General features: G+C 42.1%; 1 protein-coding gene and 1 long non-coding RNA gene across 13 annotated transcripts in view; one reads left to right on the forward strand and one right to left on the reverse strand.

The window, feature by feature from the left end:
• Positions 1–21795, reverse strand: part of AUTS2 (activator of transcription and developmental regulator AUTS2) — a 626497-nt gene that overhangs the window by 220817 nt on the left and 383885 nt on the right. The gene's annotated exons all lie outside the window — the stretch shown is intronic.
• LOC144584088 (uncharacterized) lies at positions 287–20011 on the forward strand. The gene is made up of 2 exons (XR_013538125.1): positions 287–13700; positions 19926–20011. It is a non-coding gene; the product is annotated as an uncharacterized LOC144584088 (long non-coding RNA).

A 21795-nucleotide genomic window follows, 5' to 3' on the forward strand; every position in this document is an offset into this window, starting at 1 on the left:
TTAGGGTGATTCGTGGCTACTCACGAATCACGAACCACGCACGAACCCCAGAGAAACAAAGTGGTTCATGCCCGCCCCCAGATTGTGCCTGGGGGAGGGGAACACCTCCACCCCCTCTGCCACCCACCCGCCCTCTTCAAACTACCCTTGTCACCTCTTAGACTACAAATCCCATAAATCTCCTCCCTGGAAGGTCTGCCTGGATTACAAATCCCATAAACCTCCACTTTGGGAGTTCCACCCGACAGAGAACTTCCAGACACCAGGGAGAAAGATCACAATGGGTGAGCCACATTTAGGTGTTTGGAAAGTCTCTTATCAGGTGGAAATCCCAAAGTGGAAGTTTATGGGATTTGTAGTCCACAAAACCATGAAAACCCCACCTATAGTCACAATTCCTACCCCTAGCTAAACTGGGATGCCAGTTCAGTTTCTGGCAATCCGTTGCTCAGAAGCAAATGCTCCACTCACTGCAATGGGAAATTTAAGAGGGATCTGGACGCTTTCTGCTCAGAGGCTCCCCACCTCTGCAGAACGATTTAGCTGCAAGAGGACTGTCACAGCTATCAACCTTGCAATTCGAACTCCGTTGGACAATGAAACAATCCTGGAATTTCATCCCACCTTTATTTTCTTTCCTTTTTTTTTCCAAACAGAGTTTTGAAAGATCAAAGCTGACTAAAACACAGCTTTCCACTGGGTCTCTTTGGGGGCTTCAAGATCACCTCCGAGCAATTAACTACATAGAAAATATCATCACAGCACAAAGTGAGAGTCTATACAGTCCATTAAGAAAAGAACCTTGGTGGAATACAATCAAAGAGCTGTAGGAAAACACTATGGATACAAGAGATACACCAAAATATTGAAATGTAGTATTTGTCCTGGCCATTTAGGCTGCCCCACCCTGCCCCTAGTTTGAGGATTCTCCGTTCTAAATTCTTCTCTCTCTCTCTCTCTCTCTCTCTTTGTGTTTCTACCTTTGTATTTCTAGCAGCCAGCCAACATTCTGGTGCCCATCAACCCCCTTTCTTAGCAATGGAGACTGCTGCAGAGGACTTCATGCGTGTACCCACTTATTACATTTAGGTGTCACTTCCTCCTGCAAAAGCTAATCTCAAAGCACTGTACAAAAGAAAGAATTCCAAAAACCACGATCACAATAACCAAGGAAACAAAATCAACTCCAAACCACAATAGCACAACAAACATCAACAGTGAGTCTTGTGACATCTTGAAGATTAACATATTTCAAGTGGAATAAATTCTCATGGACTGCTGTGGCCCATTACCACAAATGTTTATATTAACAAAATGTTTTGGGCTTTCAAGTGCTCCAACATCTCATGCTTTTGCAAAGAATAAGACTACAAAGGGTGAAAATCAGATGGTGAGAAAAGTGTGCATCTGAACACAGTGAAAAGGGTTGCTTTGCCAAGAACGATCTCCCTTGAAGAGACCCTTCTGTTCACTGGGAAATCGCTCCAGCCCAATCCCCAAAATTAGGAGTCTTAATGCAGGACCTGAAAGGTCCAGTTTGGCACAGATCAAGGTCAGGCTATTACTTTTATATCATATGGTCTCAGGAAAATAGTTCACACTGGGCTGGACCACAAGTCAGCAATATGCTCGTGTGATCACACCTTAACACAGTGAACCCCTGTAATATAAACAGTGAATCTTTGTTCATGTTAAAATACTACTAACACAACGAATAAATATGTTCGATAAGTTTCACCCAATTATGGGCCACATCAAGAGCATCTGGGGCAGATAAGAAAAAAGTCTGCCATGATATGCATGGAATACATACTGACAGAGGTGTGAAGTTGCCGGTTCTTTTCTATGTACGCAAAGGACAGGGTGGGTACACAAGCCCCACTTACTTAGGTTCACTTTGCTTCTGCCAACTCCACTCTGTAGCCTATTAAGTGACTTCCAAGTACCCCTGTTCTCCATGCGACCTGAGCTAGACTTTTTGGGAGTCCCATCCATTTGAAGAGGTGGGTAGTGCTTGCTTTCTAGAATCCTGGCATCCTCTGCCATTTCATCAAGAGTTACAAATACCGTGACCCCCCCCCCCATTTTAGTTGAGATGGGTGGGAAGGTAGCCAAACAGTGGATGCGCATTCGATGTATAGTAGATGCTTTAGGTCTTTCTGCGTTAGCTGTTACCTCTTCTCTGTATTTCTCTGGGTGCAATGCCGGGTAACTGATTCAACAATGAGTGGTAAATTCCGACAATGAAAATTTGAGCTAAGAGCAAAGGAACACCAAGATAATTCATCTACAACACAAAGATATGACACCAGATGTTCTCTGCTTCCTGCTCACAACACACCCACCCGCAAGAACAAGCCGCAACAGTTGGGGGTAACTCATGACCAAATGTCTGCTTGTGGGGAGGGGAGAGGTAATCATTTTTCTGGCAGTCAAAAAAAGACAGTGTTGGTATCAGGCAGGCATCCCGTAAGCACAGAGCTTAGAAATGTCTTTTCTTTTTCTTTCTTATCAGCGCCCCAAATCTCCAAAGCCCACAACCGGTCTCTATTGCATAAATGATGCTCTGCAATGATGCTGTTCTCTCACAGAAAATCTTGCACCTATTCATGTGAAGCTCAAGAATGCCTTAAAACTGGTTCCAATACAGTCAAGATGTATTGTCCATTAATTTTGTATACAATCACAATTTAGATGTATTATTAATAATAATTACCTCAGAACTACACAGTTGGATCATCAAGTCCAGTCCCTATCAAGGAGGCACAACGGGGAATCGAACTCCCAACCTCTATTAGCACCTTCTAAACTTCTCTGTCGGTTATTTCTCAAGGATAGTGCTCTCTTCAGTGCACACTCCCTGAAAACTTCATCCACTTTTCTCAATAAGGGTACAAAATAAATTGGTGCCACCTTTGGATTGCCCCAAGACCATCAAAAGGCAGCAAAAAATAAAAATAAAAAAAATCTGTCTTTCTGCATTTCAGATTCAAACCAAATTGGCTGGCCTCCAAATACAGAGTCCTTTCCAGACTATCAAATCAAGTTTCCTATTCAGGAGTCGAATAGCAGGATCAATCTTAACTCGTATGTGGAGAGCTAAATCTGAAGAAGAGGATGATCGCTGTTCATGGAGGTGCTCTGTGCAATCAGAAAAAATCAGGATTCTAGATGCGTTGGGATATTCTCTGTGTGGAGACCCGTCTCCTCCTCAGATATGTGGGCACTAGAACATAGCTAGTCCACTCACTCTGAAGGATTAGCTGTGGTTTTCCTGTTTTGACAAGAAGGCCGGGCTCAATGACCCTAGGAATCCTTTCCAATTCCATGGATTCTCTGATTTTATAAAGATTAACCCATTTATTGCCTGCATGTCTAGGTGTAAAGCAAGTGTGGCGGATGGTGCACACCCCTATGTTCTTCGGCTGCAGGAAACACAAGCAGCTTGGGTTGGAAATAATAGATTCAACACAGCTCTGTAAACGTGTGCCTCCCTGCCAAAAGAGGAGAGGTAATCCCCCCGGTCTCAATTACCTGGCCTGCTTTACGTGCTGTTAAGAATAAAATTCCCCAAACGGTCTGTTAAGGATCTAGCATTAAAAAAAACTCAGCTTCTCGTGAGCCACAGAAAAAGAAATGAAAGGGCAAGGGGAGCCGTTTCCACAGAAGAAGAGACGTTTTGTATGTGCGCGTGCGTGCGTCGGTCTGTGTTAAACACCAGGTTCCCCACTTACAAGATGGCGAGTCATAAGTACAGAAGCAACCATCATTAAAACAAACTATTATATAAAAAAAAACACTACCCAACCTCCACAACCAAATTCTTGTTATCCAGCATTCACGTTGTAAAGGCTTGCTATCCATGCATTTAAAGAATTCTAGAGGGAACCATAAACCCAATTCAGTTTAATTGGGTACTCTCCTGACAGAGCAGTTATTAATAAGTCTGCTTTGTTCAAACCTTTCGTGAAATCCCAAATGCCGTCAAGATTCGTTAAGGGGGGGGGGAAGCACGCTTGTACATTTAACAGCCAGCAAACAGTACACCGATAGATGGGTTGTCTCCTTTTTAAACTCCCAGCCCGCTTTCTCTCCATCTTCTCCACGGCCACCCCTCCCAACTTCCATTTTATCTGATTCTCAAATTAGAGGGAAGACAGGGACGGGCGCCACGAAAGGCTCCCATAAATTATTCACACGGTATTAGATTGCATGTCAGCAAAGTCTTGCGGTGTTTAAAAAACTTAACTAGAAGCCAATTAAAATGTAAGCCGAGAAAGATGGATGGGGGCCTAGTGGTTCTGCTGTGAACTTAAGTGGCTTGTAACAATGCATGCCGCAACTTCCAGATCCACTAATTTGACAGCTATTTTCATCTAGCGTAGTTTCAGAGCGGCTGTTCACGTGCCTGTATCATTTCTCCGAGGACAATGTGCTATATGTGTCTCCTCTATCGCAAATGAGTCTCCAGAAATTCTGGGGATTATGTAGGCAGGCCAGATGTTTCAACTGGCTTCCCCTTTCTTTTTCTTTCTGGAGGCTTGGTACTGGAAATCCACCTGCTGAGCCCCAACATGCACCTGCATTCTTCGGCTTTCCTAAACCTTAGCTAGCCCATGGTTGCGCACAGAGAACTGGTTTTTCATATACCACGGGAGGAAGAGGTAACAGGCACAGCTAGAAACTTCTTCCAAGCTCCAGTAATATCTTGAGTGCCGTACCTACTGCCCCTTGAAAAAGAGGGCATTTCTTCTTTGAAACTACTTCCTATTTCTGCCTCAGCTGCCATTTCCCTATGCAATGCGTTTGAACAACACTACATCCAAAGCATTATGGGGGATATGAAATGGAAGCTCGTGTTATTTGTATTTCCTCCACATATACATCCATACAAGGAGAATTATCCTTTGCTTTTCACACTTCTCTAGATTTTGCATTATACTTCCTCCCCAAAAGATGATGATGCCTGGATTTTATTATCTATCTATTGACTGATGAGGTTTCAAGATAACATTTGTTCAAATACATGCAGTGTTAGGAAATAAGTTTTTTAACAGTGGAGAGTTCCATGCTTAAAAAAAAGGTAGGCTGATGTCGAAACAAGATAGAATGGGGATGGATGCAAAACATGAAAAACTGACATAGATCAGTGGCAGATTGATCCATATGATTTAAACTCTCTCTAATCATTAACAGCTTTTAAAAAAATTGAAAAGGGGATGGTCTAAAGCAGAGGAATGACGGGAGCATATGTTTTCAGCAGATTCAGTTCTCCAGAATAGAGATATGGGATATTGTGCTTCTCTACCCATGGTTGAAAAATCCAGGGCATGGCCTGAAATGGTTGCACAGTATCGCGCCTGTTTTGCCATCAAGAAAAAGGGTGCCAAGTTTTACATAGCAACGGGCAACCTGAATGTTGACAACACCGATGGCAGCAGTCTAGAGGGTCTATGGGTTCCCCTCTTGTGCTTGCTGCCATTGACAAAGTGACTGTCAAGCAAGGAGAGACAGTAGTCCCAGGATGTAAAATGGGTATCAATACTTTATTCAAAGATAAGCTCAATGCATTTCGGCTATTGCAGTTTTAGCCTTCTTCAGGGGCTACAATATAATAAACAGAAAGAGCACATATGTGAGCTACTCATTTGACTGGGACAACAGTAGTGAACCCAGTAACTCAACCCAGATTTTTTTGGCTGCATGGAACAAAGCCCTGACACCCACTGTTTAAAGGGATCAATATTCTCTTTTGCTTTGCTTTTAAATCAAATGATCGAGATCCAGAATACCATTCTTCTGAGATGCAGTATTCCCAGACTTTGTCTCTTATTAAGTCTTTGCAGAAATCTATAAGGTTGGGTTAAAAATAGCCATTGTTCACTCATAGAAATATTACCTGACAGATATCTTTGCTGCATGTTTCGTACTCAATAGCGAATTGAGCGTTAATCTGGAATTGATTTTATTTAAGAGTTAAACACTCCTTGGTTCTTTGTCAAGAGTCAGATGCTTAACACTCCAGTATTGTCAATTACCAGCTAATGGTGGTGGTTTCCTCCTGCCTCTCTGCTTAACAAGGAAGATCAATAATTAAGAGTACACAACAGCTTTAAGCACATGCTGACGAGAACCTGCTGATGCATGGAACATCTTAAGATGCACGCACAATCCACTATGCTTGATGCTGTTCCTTATACCTATAAAATCAAGAGCTAAATACAACAATCACTGCAGTGACTAGCTACCTATTTTTCCATCCCAGAATTCTTCCCTGATGCAGGGCAACCAGCAGTTGGACAGGGAGAAGTCTTTGCTACCGACTCTTGACATCTTTGGTGCCATGGGCTGAAAAAAATGAAGGTCTTATACTAGTGGGGGCTAAGATAAAGTCACCTGTGAAAAATCACAGAGCTTGTGGACTAAAACTAGCCTCAGAAGCTCTGTTGTGCCATGCTCGGTATACGAGGCTTATAGGAATTGTAGGCGAAAAAAGTAAAATAATAATAATAATAATAATGCTTTTCAATGTTTAATGATGGCTTTGTTTTTATGTTGTTGTTTCACTGATTTTTTAAAAAATGTTGTATACTATCCTTGTACGGAAGTATGTCAATAAATAAATAAAACGCTGCAATCTATATGGACATTATTTTAAATCAAACAAACCAGCCTCTAGATCAGAGCCAAGCATGAAATCTAAAATCAGAAGGAAGACTCTGAGTCCTTTTGAATTTTTTTTTTAAATTGCAAACTTTGCAAAAGGACAGTTTTGTGCTTAATAGACTTCCCCCTCCCTCTCTTCCTGGCATGTCTTGGCTTGTCTGCCTCCCCCCCTACACCCTTTACAGAATAATTAGTCTAGCTGTGGATAACTTCTTCCTTTGTAGTGCCCGTAAGGTTGTTTTAAAGCTGCTGTATTTCTGGAAGGGCTGCCTGAAGAAGCAAGCCAGTGGGTGGGGGGAGACGGGGAGAGGGTGAGCAAAGGGGAGCTTGGGCATTTGAAGCTCTCTGCTTTCAGCAACTTCTGTTCTATTTAATAGCTTCCAAAGTCAAGAAGGTCTCCAGCAGACCTGAGTTATCCAGAAACAAGAGCAATTAGCCGCTCCATGCAGTATGCCTGGTGTAATGTAGTTCACTTAACTTCACATAGTAGAACAGCTCCTGTAATGTGTCCCTTTCTCAACACCCTTTCCTATTATTTCATTCCCCTGTCTCTTGGCAACTGCCAGCCGTGACTTCTGACCTCCAGTTGCTCCTCCAATTCATCGTCTCAGGTGCTATTAGAGAATTAAATTCCTCAGCCATTCTCCAGACGACCAGTCAGTTCCTGCCTGTCAGCCTGCAGGTTTTGCAAATGTCGAGGAAAGCGGAGCAAATACCTCCCCACGGATGGTTGCCATCGGAAGCATCCCCAGCTGAAAACTCCCACCGTTCTTCCCAACTGGAAGAGGAGAACCAGGGTCGAGATTCTCTCCTGCTTTTCCTCCGGGGAGCTCAAGGACAGGGTCCTCTTCCTCCCCACGTGACTCTCACAGCGATCCCATGAGCTCATCCGACATGGTCAAATGGAGATTGGTATCCGGGTCTTCTGAGTCCTAATGCTACGTAGTAACCCAGGGCTGGCAAAGTGTGGCTCAAAGCCCACATGGGATCCCAGGGGGCCAACTGCTTCAGCGCCCCTGGAGAGGCCATTCTCTCAAAATGATCAAAATTAACAAAAAAAATTAAATAATATTTTATAACAATATAATTTAAAAATTTTAAACTATAATGCTTGCCTAGACTAACACGGCTCCCTCTTCTATATGTACTCCAGACATATTACCGTATATTTTGTACTGAAACACTGAGCACATGGATGTATTTTTCTGGATGTGGGAAGTGTGCGTGTATAAAAATCCATTATGAGAATGTAAGAACAAGCTAATCAGGTGTGAGGTCATTTGGGTTGCATTTTAGCTAACCATGCAACCTAACTGTCTTGTTATTTTACCCATCTGGGGAAAGAAAGAAGAAAGCACCACAGCTAACGAATCAGGAAATGCTGTGAATAATGACTTCCCTGATAAAGGAGGCCTTCAGCTAATTGAAGAGTTTGCTTAAGATTTTATCAGTGTTTTCCAAGAAAAGAATTTGGTTGCTAACCCCTTTATCTGTCCCGCATTACACAAAGATCGACACTCAGCCACTTAAATGCGGTTGCATTTTATCCTTACCTGAATTGCCCAGTAGGAACCCTACTATACAAACCCTGGTAATTCCTCATTCCCACACCAAGGATCACAGCTGGGGTTCTCAACCTTTCACACGTGGGATTGAGTCCTGTTTAAAACTGGCACATCAAAATTAATGAGTCTTGTTCGGTAAGATTTACTATTTAAACTTAAACTGTCTCATTTTTTTTTGCACCCAAGGACAGAAGCTGCAATTTGTTTCTCTTTGCCCATAACACAGTGAAGTATTTTCTAACATCCCCAGTGGCAGTTCTCCTATTTATGAGAACAACTTTAATGCAATTGCACAAAACAACAACAGCAACACACACACACAAACCAATTATAAAAAAGACAATGTGGATGTAAAGATGCACCAACTATATGGAGTTAGAATTAGGCACAAGGCTTTTCTGATGGCAGTAGAAATGCTCTTCCATCAGCCAATCTCCAGATTCTGCCCATAAAAGGGATCTACATGTGGAATTGATCTGCTACCGATGACCTGTAGAGATAGGGTGTTTGTATTTCTTCCATGGGTTGTTATGTGCTGTCAAGCCTTCTCCGACTTATGGAGACCCTAGGAAGAGGGATCCCCAAAACGTCCTGGGCTCAACTGTCCTGCTCAGCTCTTGTAGACTTAAACCTGTGGGTTTCCTGAAATAGAGTAGTAAGTCACCACTAGAGTAGGCCCATTGCATTCATGGAACGTAGAGGGGAGTTGACTCACCAAATCCTCACTGATATTATGATCCTACTCTAAGGGTAACTTACTACAGAATTTCACCCAAAAGAACAGATCTGAAATATTTTCTCCTTATCTGCTTTTAAAAAATGCCTGGAAAGTAACCGGAGAAATATTTGCTGTAAACCACCCAGAACAGTACATTGTGGTATATTAAATCCATCCATCCATCTATCAGCCTAGCCTACCATAAAGCCAGGTTTGGGAAGCAATATATAAAGAAAGATCAAACTTTCCTAGTCCTGGTGCCTTAAATAACTAAAACAGGGCCAAAGACGAAGCCGTCAGAAGTCTAAAGAATGCCATTTAACAAGGAGCTTTGGGAGGCTGATCCTTCCAAATTTTGATGCATGGCAAGCATCACCTGTTCCACTGGGTTGATTCGTGCTTATGGTTGACTTAATTAGCTGAAAAATAGACTGGAGGTCCCAGTGCTTTTTTTTCTTAACCGACATAAGTACCTAGCGAATGTGGAAGACTGATTTTTGATGACATTCTGTTCCAAAATATCTGTACCAGCCTTCTCCAAGTCAGTATCTGCCAGATGTGTTCAGCCAGGACCTTGGTAGAGTCCCTTTTTTGAGAATATACTTTCTAGAATCCCACCAGCTACCATGGCTATTGATGGGAGCTGAAGTCCAAGAAGAAGAAGAAGAAGAAGAAGAAGAAGAAGAAGAAGAAGATGATGATGATGATGATGATGATGATGATGATGAAGAAGAAGAAGAAGAAGAAGATGATGATGATGATGATGATGATGAAGAAGAAGAAGCTTTACAAGTTGGCCACTGAGAAGTTGTACTCCAGAATATCTGGGGAAGACCAAACTGGGACAGGCTCTCTAGGACGTCTTACTGTTCAGAAATCAAGGACAAGAACAATACAAGAAGAAATCCACAACAAATAATCAAACACAGTGTCTGCAAAGCTAAGAGAAGAAGATTGGGACTCTTCTAACTTCCACTGAGGTGCTAATGCAAGTTTGGTCCACAAGTAATCTGAAGTCCACCTGGAACCAGAGCATACGGATCACCAGTGGCCACAGACCAGTTTGAGAATTTTTCTCTTGAATAAAAAGCAAGAGTAGGTGATACTTTTACAGACCACTGCAATGCATGGCAAAATCCATCTTTACATGAGCTTTTGGGACTCCAAGTTGTTTACACTGGCACGAGTCTGATGACATGGACAGTTCTGATCCACAAAAGCTAGCAGACTCTATGGTTTTTTTAAAAGAGGTCTATAAAGGTATCACCTACCCTTCCACTTGTATTGTGTAATGACCACACGGTTCTGTTCTATTTCTGTTGTATTGTATAGTGCAGCTGCAGGGTACACCTGCCCTTCCAGATGTGTTTGGACAACAACTCTCACCAGACTCAGTCTGTATAGCCAACTGTGGAAAACACTGGGAAAACAACATGTGGAGGGCCACATATAACCCACCCGAGACATAGTGGCTTTTCCGCCATGCTCCGATTCACTTCACTCCCACCATGACAGATCTATGGACATTCCAAAAGGAAACGAGGCTAGCACGGCCTCTTATAGCCACCATCCAAGTTTGGTACCAAAACCATCAAAGGAAGATGGGGGGGAATGACATTAATCTGTCTTCTGTTAGTTCATTCCATTTCTTGGCAAGTAAAGAGTGGCTCTTAAAGAAAAGCCAGGCTCAAAATTACATTATTCGGTCATTAGTAGGTAAGAAGAAGAAATTAGAGGAAACTTCCTTTCACCGGCATTCCTCTTCCTCCCGGTTTGCACCCCCCTCCGTTATTGCCAACTATTGATCGGAGGCAATTTGATCTTCTAGAAAAGACAGAGAGCAACCTAAGACAGGGCTTTCAACAATTATTTCACAGAGAAAATAGGCAAAGGCCTGCAGGGGTGAGGGTAGAGAATACGCCTTTCTTCTATTTGATCTTTCAGCTTAAATTACTCCTCCCCAATGGGTTAACATTGTGTAGAATCCAATCCTTGTTTTTAAAAGCCCATTAATTATAGTGTTAAAAGGCAGACAGAAATATTGCTGGCATCCCCTTGCCCTAACTCAGGTAATACTGGCTTCTTGTTGCAGCCCTGAAGGTAGATAGAAATGGAGGCGGGTGGGAAGGGAGGCCCGCTAAGACCAATTAAGGCCTTTACAAAGCAACTGAAAAGAAGACAAATGGAGGCAGAAAGACCGCTTACAAGGAATCTTTGTACAGATGTAAACCAATTAGAATAGTCTCAAGGGCAAGCTTGCACAGAACCTACAGGAAAGGTTCTTATCACCTATCTAAAGTGGCAGTAATCCCTCTTTGATTCTTTTTCTCCCCCCCCCCCTTCTTTTTGGTTCAATGTGTGTGTGAATGCTCTCTTAGCATCATACATCAGTTGATCATTTCATAGCAGTCTCCATCTCTCTGTTTCTTTTCCTCAGGATAGGAAAAGAATCCATAGTGGATGATGTAGGCATCATGATGCTTGTTGTTATTGTTATTGAAAAGATGGAAGTGGTAAAGCATACTGTTGAATATTTTGAAACTCAACAATTTATTTCAAATATTGTTTCGGAATTAGCTGGAATAAATAAGAGGGACACATCTCCTCACTGTTTTCACTCTTGTGTGCAATGACGAGGAACCTTAAAAATCCTTCTTTTTGTCCTGCAATGGAATGAGGTGTATGTTGGCACTCCTAGCAAGGGAAGGACAATAGGAACAATTTTTGTGTGTGTGTACGAATTAAGCAAAATTGCACAAACAATTTTACACAAAACGATCCTTTCACATGGGTGGGACAAACTGTGCAAAAATTGATAATGACGTCTGCTCCATGGTACAAATGACTGAGGATCAGAGGTACCCAAGAGCTACCTGTTCTCTGTGTGTGCCTTGGGTTTTAGCTTTTGCTGTTGGAGACCATTTTTTGGAAGTTTGTGAAGCCTTTGGAGGATCCTGGAATTTAAAACTAGGCCTCAAACCTGCAAGAAAATTGTCTAGCCTCCACCTAAGTCAACAAGAACAACAAATCCTATTTTATTTTCTGAAGTTTGCCTAATTTGCTGTGGACACTTGAGGAGTGTCTCCTTTCTGTGCCTGACTGTGTGCCTTGATGCGTAACTGAAGTGCATCCACGAACCTACCAATAAGCAGCAATTTACTGCAGTGAGTTGCACAAACTTTAGCGAACACCAGTAGAATTCTGGTGAACATGCATGTTTTGCATAGATTACTGTACTCACAGATGCTAGAACTCGATTCTAGTGGATCCTGCTGCTTTGGCAAGAATCAGCAATGTCCTTCCTACAGCAACCTCTGTGATCTAAAAGCTTTTCCCAGAAGAGGGGTGTCAAGACATTTCACCAGGGGCTTACCTATGTGGAGACAGGATATTTCCACACTGTGAGACATCCAGCTGAGGATCTCAAAGACTTTATGAAAAATCTTGCAAGATTAAGACACTGGCAAGAACCCTGTTTACTTACCTGATCAGGTCAATTTTTCTGCCTTTCTAGCAATTTCTCTTGTAATGAGGGTGAAAGAGGAGAGTGCAAAAAACGGTCTGAAGCTCAACATCAAAAAAACTAAGATCATGGCCACTGGTCCCATCACCTCCTGGGAAATAGAAGGGGAAGATATGGAGGCAGTGACAGATTTTACTTTCTTGGGCTCCATGATCACTGCAGATGGAGACAGCAGCCACGAAATTAAAAGACACTTGCTTCTTGGGAGGAAAGCGATGACAAACCTTGACAGCATCCTAAAAAGCAGAAACATCACCTTGCCAACGAAAGTCCGCATAGTCAAAGCTATGGTTTTTCCTGTAGTGATGTATGGAAGAGAGAGCTGAACCATAAAGAAAGCTGACCGAAAAACTGATGCTTTTGAATTGTGGTGTTGGAGAAGGCTCTTGAGAGTCCCCTGGACTGCAAGGAGAACTAACCTATCAATTCTAAAGGAAATCAACCCTGAGTGCTCACTGGAAGGACAGATCCTGAAGCTGAGGCTCCAGTACTTTGGCCATCTGATGAGAAGAGAAGACTCCTTGGAAAAGACCTTGATGTTAGGAAAGTGTGACGGCAAGAGGAGAAGGGGACGACAGAGGACGAGATGGTTGGACAATGTCATCGAAGCTACCAGAATGAATTTGACACAACTCCGGGAGGCAGTGGAAGATAGGAGGGCCTGGCGTGCTCTGGTCCTTGGGGTCACGAAGAGTCGGACACGACTAAACGACTAAACAATGATGAGCAATTTCTCTGCTGTGTGCTCAATTCTGCAATCACTGAAAAATGTAACTAGTTGTGTACTAAATACATCAAGGGGAGCTGAAAGGAAAAGAATAAATACTGTGTGATTGTGTTACACATCTTGCTTTTACTATCTGTATTTGGTCAACGAAACACCTTTTCTCCATATTGTGTTTTGAAGAATGTATGCAACGTATCTTTAGTATTATTTACTTTTCTGAAGGTTTGCACATACACGCAGCAAGTACAAAACAACAGAGCAATTGTTGAAAAAGAAGTGAAAAACCTTATCCAGTGCTTCTTTTTAGCACCCTATGATCCAAAATTGGTCTTAAATGTTGACAAATTCTGCTTGAGATAGACACAACCAAACCAGATTGTAACTTGCACCACAACTCCAGAGTGTCATGAAACCCTCTAGATTAGAAGACATTTTTCTTGCTACGGAGGGCTACCTAGCCAGAAAGTTCTGATTCTGCTGGTTTTTGAAACAACTACACCGGTAAAAACAAATACCTTATTGCAAGAGTTTCTTGTTTGTGCTTCCCTAGGTCTTTCTGCCCCCTCCCACATTTTTAAACATATTTTTTAAAATCCACATTTATTCATATTTCCATAAACTAAGCACTTTGGTGAAAGTCACCAAGGATAGTCCAAAGGATAATTATAATGTTAGATCATGATACTCTCTGCACTCACCTCAAGCCCTTTCTGACCTACAAATCTACCAACTCCATGTTTTATATACAAACCACATAAATTAGCTGTTCATTTTAAGTTGAGAATACATTTGTACGGCAAGAATAACACGGAACTTAATGGAACTTATTTCTGAATAGCTATGCATACAATATATTTACTGATGCATCTACACTTGGCATTTCCCCATTTTGTTCCGAATAAAACCCTCAAAATAGCTAATTGTCATAAAATCAAGTTCCATCTACACCCGGTTGCATTTTTGCACTAATTAAAATTTCAGGACACTTCAGGAAGCATGGCTGGAAAGATGGCATGTATGTATCTTTTCTTTTTCTTTTTTTTGGGGGGGGGCAACATGCAGTCTCATTTCTGTGTTATTAGATTCAATGCATCTAACAACAAGTAATTTATGGATACTTTGCAATGTAAAAATGGCAGGACAAGTGTAATATTCATCCCTTTTATTCTGGCGATGCCAATGCATTTTATTGTAACACCGTGACTTCGTTCGAAATGCTCCAAAGTCTCACGGACACACTCATTAAAAGTAAAAGGACAAAGGGCAGAGTGTCCGTCATTAATAATGAGGTCAGCCGTTTAAACACTGCTTATGAATGTATCACTGATTGGGATGACCTTTACACTGAAAAGGGGGAGGGAGAAAAGGGGCAGAGGAAACAGACATGAAAGTCAGAGAAATTACATAAAGGTTAGTTAAGATCATCTTGCTGGTGAATGCAAGCTCCCTTTCAGCCAGACTTAGGAGAGGAGATATTGCACAAAATCCAGGTTTAGTGCATCCTCAATATGGTATACAGTGGTGCCTCGCTAGACAGTTACCCCGCATGACAGTTTTTTCGCTAGACATTGACTTTTTGCGATCGCTATAGCGATTCACAAAACAGTGATTCCTATGGGGGAATTTCACTGGACAATGTTTGGTCCCTGCTTCACAAACCGATTTTTGCTAGATGATTTTGACAGCTCCCTCCGCGCTCGCAAAACAGGTGGTTCTGGGACCTAAGCTTCGCAAGACAGCGATTTAAACAGCTGATTGGCGGTTTGCAAAGCGGCTTTCCTATGGCCGATCTTCGCTAGACAATGACGATTCTTCCCCATTGGAACATATTAAACAGGTTTCAATGCATACCAATGGGGAAATGCTTTTTGCTAGACAATTATTTCACTAAACAGTGATTTCAGTGGAACGGATGATCATCGTCTAGCGAGGCACCACTGTACTGGGATTTGAAGCACTGAACACTAGGAAACACACACCAGATCAGATGAGAACTCTGTTGGTTCCAGGATCCTGTTTACACAGGGGCCAACTAGATTCAGGGGCCAAGTGCAGGGGCCAAGTAGCTTCATCCCTCCTAAACAACTGATTCTCCAAGGTATGATGTATCTGATGCTGCAGGCAATATACAGCTTTTCTGACCAACAATGTGCAGGTTGAAAATTTTAGTATTTCTTTCTTTTGGGGGGGCTCTTTTTTTAAATTTCAATTTCTTTTGGAAACAAGCCCTTTTGGTGAATCCAAAAGAACCTGGATCTTTTGGGTTCTTTGATTTTGGATTTCTTGTGCTGGATTCTAGGGCTGGACCCAATTAATCCTTACAGAATCCTAAAGACTAGTTCCCTAAAAGGCAATGGAGAATCACCCACTCCAAAGAGGAACTACAACAACAGTACATGAGAAAGAGGGGGGGGAGAGGAATCAATCATCCACAGACCTATGCAGGCATTAGCAGTACATTAGTGTTCACATTTATCATCACATCAACATCCTCAGCGTCCTGATCAGTTCATCAGCAGGAAGCCATGAAGAGTAAACATCATCATGATCACAATCAAAATAAAACACACACACAATCATCAAGGGAGTACGATCACTCCCCCCGACTCCAACTTCCCAAATGTGGGGGACAGAGGAGAGACTGCTCTCCCTTCCTACCACTCTGATCACTTAAATCCACAGCTCAGACAGTAGTCCACCAGGTGAAGGCCAGTCAGCCAGGCACTACAGGTAATGATAAAGAAAATGGTGTGAGGGTGTGGGGTGTGTGGAGAGATCCTATCAATAAAATAAAAAGGCCTTAAAGCAGGGTAATCTGAAATACAAACTCCATATTTGTTAATGTCTCTTTCAGAATCCCAAATCGTTCATATTTCAGAGGCTCTCTATTGTAAAATCATGAAAAACAATGGAAAGGGCCTCTGTTGTGTTTTCCTTATTTCGGTTAACCTGGGAGTCCCTCCCCTATTCATGATTGGAGTCATCTGCTTTGGTCAACATTATGGAATCTCCTCTGCTGTCTTTCAGAATACCTGAGCTCTTTCCTCAGATGAGAAACCCACCTGAGTTTTAAATTTCACTTTCAGGAAATTTGCAGTGGTCACGCCTGCCCCCACCCCTAAACAGTGATATGGCCCTGCATGATTTGACAGGTCTTGTCCTGCTGTAGGTCAGGTAAACACCGGTCACTTAAAGTCCAGGCAGAGATTGAGGCAAAAGTGGTTCAAGAGCAGGGTCAAACATAGTCCAAATTCAAGCATCAATGGCTGCTCAGAACAAAAGAGACAAGGACACAGCAACAGGTCTGCGGAACGCCTTGCCCCAGGATGTGGGGATGGCATCTGGCCTAGATGCCTTTAATAGGGGATTGGACAGATCCCTGGAGGAAAAATCCATCTCAGGTGACAAGCCATGATGGGGATGGATAATCTCCAGGCTTAGAAGGAAGATACTTCAAAATGTCAGAGGCAGGGGAAGGGGAATCTGAAGACGGGGATCTTCTTGTCTCGTGTGCTCCCAGATGCCTCTGGTGGGGCCAGTGAGATATGGGAAGCTGGACTAAATGGGCCCTTGCCCTGATCCAGCAGGACTCTTCTGATGTTCCTATTGTGTCTAGCTTGTCTTCCAGCCTAGAATTCAGTTGTCTGGACCTTTCCTTGGACTAAACTGGAAGCAAATTAGCAGAAAGGCTCCCCAGAAGCAGAACTCTCTGCTTAAGAGATACATTCAAGAAGGTCGCCACTTTTAAGAAGCCTTCCCTTGCAGGTATGAACATTTCTGAATTATTCTAGATCTCTCTTTTAAAGGAGCTATCTATGTACAGCACATTTCTACTAGCAATAATTCTTCAGCAGCATAACCATGGAGATGGTCCAGCTAAGGTCAATCTTCTAAGCTCCCATCCCATCCAAACGCCAATACATTTACCAACGGATAGGGGGCTGGTAATTAGCCAGCATCTTGGCTGGCCTATTAAATGTACATTAAGACAGCAGGATGACACACAGAGTCTTGAACATTCAGCAGGGAAATGACTGAGAGTTTCCAAGCTAGCTGTGGAAAGATAACGCTGATGCTAGCATGAAACTGTAGAGCTGATTAAAAAGAGAGAGGGAGAGAGAGAGAGAGAGAGAGAGAGGAATACAACCAAATGTTAATTAGGTACAAGCAAACATCTTTGCTAATAGCTCATATTCTCATTCCCTGCAAAATGTCAACAACAGATATTAGTGCCAGATGTTGGTATTACATCTCCCATGACTGAGATGAAGGGGAGGGGAGAGAGGCAGGTAATAGCCTGTCTACTGTCGTAGTTGGAGTCTTGGGTTTGACTGAGATTCAGAAAGGCTACGAAGCCAACGGGCAGGGCTTGAGTAACGTATAGTGCCTTAGCCGAACTGGTGGTGGGGAGGGATCAATGGATCTATTTATGGTCCATATCAGTCTTTTCCATTTACAAACTGCATCAATCTGCAATTAGTTTAATAAAAGACATGTGAGAATCTGCATGCCAGCACCAATGTATTTTCACCAAATAAACACCTATACTATATATAAGCAGCACACTCTTTGCTTTATACAGTTTGTCTGAAAAACAAATCAAGTATTTGAAAAGTGCTATCATATCTCAGGCTTTACGTGCCCAGTTCTTTCAGTCTTTTCCCCCTAGGGCCTGGTTTCCGATCATCCTTGTCGCCCTCCTCTGAACTTGCTCCAGTTTGTCAGCATCCTTCTTGAACTGTGGTATCCAGAACTGGAAACAGTACTCAAGATAAGCCCTAACCAGTGCTGAATAGATGGGAATTAGTATCTCACGAGCTCTGGAAACTAGACTTCTGTTAATGCAGCGTAAAATATCATTTGTAGGCACAACACGCTGTAGCAATGATCAATAAAGGAATCATCCAAAAGGAAATAAAATCTTTCCTGAGTCAAAAAAAAGTCACAGCTAGTTTGCTTTTGATCCGCAGAGAACCCAAGAACGCAAGAAGGCAGAGTACACAACCGCCTGCCATGAATTGTTGGGACTCTCATTTATAATTTTTCTGCACTATCCACAATATATTGGTGCATGTTTTGAAGAGGTGGACTTGACCCATGAAAGCTCACTGGTTATTTGATTTTTTAAAAAGTGGTCTAATAGAAGTATCACCTCCTTCTGCAAGAATGTATAGTATTCTTTTTTTAAAAAAAATCTCACAAAGTAAGCAATTAAAAAAAATCCGTCGAATTCCTTTGAAAGACAGGCCAAGGACATCCCATCTCAAGCATTAAGATTTGGTTGCACACAAGATGATTAGACTCATCCATGCTAATTACACTAGAAAGAACTAATTAGAAAAATTCACCATTCTGCTAATGAGGGCTGGGCCCTTCCAGAGCTCCACGCTTCATTTCTCCGGTTTAAAATATTACTCTCCTTGTCTCCTGCATACCACTCTCTATAGACGTTGGTCGCCATACTAATTCCACTAATAAATGCTAGATATTAAGCCTCAGCTGCAGTCTCAGGCTGGTGAAGATTGGCTGGGTTGGCATTTTAATAAGAATTTGTACTTTCAAAACAATGAGTGAGCCAAAACCAGTTACATTTCAAAATTCACAGTTCTCCAGACTTTGCAAAAATCCTCATGTAAGAAGGAGGAGAGCCATGGACATATATAAATGTATTACACTGGGAAACGTATTTATTTATCTATTACATTTATATGTCCCTCCAATGAGCTCAAGGTGAAGTACATGGCTCTCCTCCTCCTTACTTACCAGTAATCTTCAGAGTAACCCTGCGAGGTAGGTCAAGAGAGAGAGGATGGGACTGGCCGAAGATCGCCCAATGAGTTTCCATGATACAGTGGGGTTTTAAACCTAAGTTTCCCAAATCCTAATCCACTGGGATACCCCTCCAACTATTAGACCACATATTGCAAACCACACTGGTTTGCAAAAGTGTGTGTATTTTTAAAGGCTAAGTTAAAGCAACACTTCCAGAACTTTTCTAGAAGACAAAATAACTAAGGACCAATCGTTATTTTAGAGGGACTCCCTCCCACAGTTTGGGTGCTGCCTGCTTTCTTTTCCTACATTTGAAGGGCTCTTTTACTTAAGGCAAGTTTCAATACACACCCGCAAAGCCCCCCAATTCCACTGGTTATAAAAATGACACCTACTGAGCCAGTGCCTTCAGCCTTGGCATTTGTGAGATGTTTGATGAGCTCCACAATTGTGTCAATTTTCAAATCAAGCCAGTAAAAAAATGGCTGCAGTTACAGCAAGCTAAAACCTGCTGAAAACTGACAACTTTCTCACTATTTACTCAGAGATATTGCTTCTGTCTTTGAGAACGTGCGATTCGGTGCCTCAGTAAGTTTTAGAGTGGAGAGGAGTTTTGAGTGCCAGAGCTGGACGGTGGTCAAAGTGTCAGCCTTGGACTCAGAAGATCCAGATTCAAGTCCCAACTTAGCCACGAACACTCCCTGGAAAGATAGCAATGATTAACTATTTCTGGATCTCATGTAGGTTGCAAATTTAATGAATTAAGTTCACAACTCAAGGCCCCACTGTATACCTTGAAAGATATACAGTATTAGGGTAGCCATGAGCTGGAGGTGACTTGAAGGCATATAAAACCAAGAACGTAATTGTACTTATAAGCAAGTAAGCTAATCAGGAGTAAGCCAGTAAGTATGAAGCAAGCAAGGTAAGCCCTTTAATGTTTTTTTCCCCTAGATATATGCATCACTACTGGTGGGGAAAAAAGAACAGGAGGAGGAAGAGGAAGGAGGTAAAAATATATTCTTGGATGAGACGAAAAAGCTTCCATCTGGGAAAGTTCCTTGGTAGTGTGTTGGCTCCCAAACCATTGTGGTCCATCTATAACATCAGTGCATAACAGATAGAAATCTGCACCACAAGTTCTGGAAGAAAGAAATGCCAGGAGAAAGATAGATGTTCTGTTTGAAAATATAAGGAGTAGAAATTACTCAAACTGGTCTCTATTAGATGTGTGCAGCGTTGTGTTTTTAGGCTACCACTACGAAACGACCAATCCGTACCTCTCTGGCTATAGTATTTTCAAAGCAGGAGCAAGCATTACAATCTGATTTGCTGATATGGAGGGTGCAAGGAAAGAAGGAAAGTTCTTCCCTTCTCTTGCTCTCTTTCTGCTCCTAAAGGTACTGTATGCCAGTCAAATACAGTACAAGGGGTAGGTGATTGGAAGGAGAGAACCGGCTGGTATACTAGCAGGTGGGTGGTAAGGGCCAGTCCTTTTTGCATGATGCCAATGATGTCATTTTGGTATGTATGATCAGATGTGGCTCATAGTTGTGTTCAAAAGAAGCCAAGCAGTTTTCTGAATTCTCAACAATGTCATATAAGCTTCCAGGCAAACAAGGAACTGAAATGAAGTGACATTTTCCATACCTATTTTAGTGTTCAGAAGTAGGGGTTTGTGAAACAGGCAAGTGGGAGGTGGCCAGGATAGGGAACACACCCAACAGAGTAATAATTCAAGCAGGCAACTTGCTTGAATGGCAATCAAGGGTCACCTGACCTTATCAATGAAGTGAAAGGATAATGGAAAGCTGCTAAATCAGCATTATTCGTGATGTGGTAAATTCATTAAAGTCACCTGAAGGAAAAAGCAAACCATGCCTAAGTGAATGTTGTTCAATGAGACATGATAAAAGCTCCCTTCTGCAAAAATAACTATAATGATCATTTTTGGAATCCTAGGCTATCTATCCACATGTTTAGATGTCTGCTTGACAGTTTAACAAAATACATTATGTAGCTTATGATGCAAAATCCGCATAAATAGTGCCAAACGAAGAGGGTGTTTCCCACCCTCTCTCCCCACCCACCCCCACAACCTGCTGTCATACAACCACATTTCTTCTTAACAGGAACACACAGAACATCTGCTGTTACTAATAATTATTGCATCAGATGGCTTGCTATATTATTTTATGGCTGTTTTTATGTACAACGTTAATCAATACTGTTATGTTTTATTTTGTAAATAATTTGGGGCAATGCTGGAGGGCCAAAAGGAGAGGTATGAATTGCAGGCAGCTTCAAGAGGAAGAAAATACAGTAATATAAATTATTTAAACCATTTATATGCTGAGGAATCTCTAAGGCAGCAGAGGTCAAGCCTAATTCCCGTCAATAGTCCTAGCTGCAGCAGGCCTTTAGAAGAAGTACTCTGGATGTGTCGACTTTCTGTTCAGCAACGGATTCTGTGGGTTTATTCCAGCTTTGACCACCAGCTGGATTCAGGTTGTGTGTGTGTGTGTGTGAGAGACAATGTATATAAACACCAAAATATTCCATATTGCAAAATTTCTTCAGAATTTGCAAATCTGAACCCTTGCAAATCTGTAAATCTCTGGTCATGTTTGTTTCTTCTTGTGTCAAATATCGGGAAGAGTAAAATATACCATGATATTTTTTAAACTCCTACTACTGTTATATGCTGTCATGTTGTTTTCAACTTATGGCAACTAGAGATGGGCACAATCGTCAGTCTGGAGGTTCACGCTTAATGTTCACTTCCGCCGCTTCAACCTCCACACATAGCCATCAGTAATACTGT

The sequence above is a fragment of the Pogona vitticeps genome, chromosome 7 (assembly GCF_051106095.1).
Source record: "Pogona vitticeps strain Pit_001003342236 chromosome 7, PviZW2.1, whole genome shotgun sequence".
Classification (NCBI taxonomy): Eukaryota; Metazoa; Chordata; class Lepidosauria; order Squamata; family Agamidae; genus Pogona; species Pogona vitticeps.